We start from the raw sequence: 1,208 nt of genomic DNA on the forward strand, positions 1-1,208 counted from the left end.
AAAACATTTTCTTTCTACTTGAGCCCTTGGTATCAGCTGTTTTTCCCCACCCTCCCCTACACTCGTGAATTCTTGATCAATTATATATATATATATTATTATTTCAAATCTTACAATGTCTGTTGTTTCCCTTCACCCACATTTCTATTATTTGTCACCCTTGGGGGAGGGGGTGGGGGAGGTGCTATATATCCAATTCTGTGATTGGTTCTCCCTCTCTTTCTGCACCATCCTCCCTGTCATGTCCCTTCCCTCATGTTATCCCTACTCCAGCTACAGCTCCTGAGGGTTTATCTGTCCTGGATTCCATGTGTCAAGAGCTCTTATCGGTACCAATGTGTGTACTCCAGTCTAGCCGGATCTGTAAGGTAAAACTGGGTCACAATAGGGGGAGGGGGGGAGGGAGGGATGGATGGGCATTCAGAGGGATGTTGTGTGTTTCGTCGTTTCTATACTGCATCTTGGTTGAATCGTACCTTCCTTGTGACCCTCCTGTGGGGTGAGCGAGTATTTCTTTTAAAAAGGCATTTCACAGCATCAGGAGGTACCTGGTGGCCAAAGATAGTATTTGTCTGTCCATTCCCTTCTCTAATTCAGATTATCGAAAAACTGAGACAGAATTGTTGTTTGGGTTGGAAGCTATCATGTGGTGGCTTTGGAAAAGAATGCTCTCTCATTTAGTAAGTCTCATATATCCAGTACCTACTTTATGTCACGTACTGTCCTAAGCACTGAAAATGTCTGTTTGCTTCTCGAATCCTCCCAACACTATACTATCAGAAAAGAAATGGGGAAATAATTGAACTTGGGGCGTTTTCTATACAGAAGGAAACGGTTTCCAGAACCCCTACACTGTTAGGTGTCTTACATGTTACTTCACATAAAATCTTTTAGGTAAACATTGCTATACTTGTAGCCCCTGGTGGTGCCCAGTAAATGGATTTGCCTGCTAACAAAAAGCTGGGCAGTTTGAGCTTAGCAAGATGCCTCAGAAGACAGGTCCAATCACCTACTTCAGACCATCAGTTTTATATTCAACATGCGCTTTTGTTTCAACTCATTCACTGCAATCTCTGCAATGTAACACCAATTACCCAACTCCCATGTTTCTTCTTTCCCAACCGTCCTGAACTTTGTCCTTGGGCAAATGTTGCCCCTGCGATCTCATTTAAGGAGACCAATGTTCCCTGTTTACCTAGAATGCAGAG

The sequence above is a fragment of the Echinops telfairi genome, unplaced genomic scaffold, assembly GCF_000313985.2.
Source record: "Echinops telfairi isolate 266 unplaced genomic scaffold, ASM31398v2 ScPeMD7_7468;HRSCAF=8506_0, whole genome shotgun sequence".
Lineage (NCBI taxonomy): Eukaryota > Metazoa > Chordata > Mammalia > Afrosoricida > Tenrecidae > Echinops > Echinops telfairi.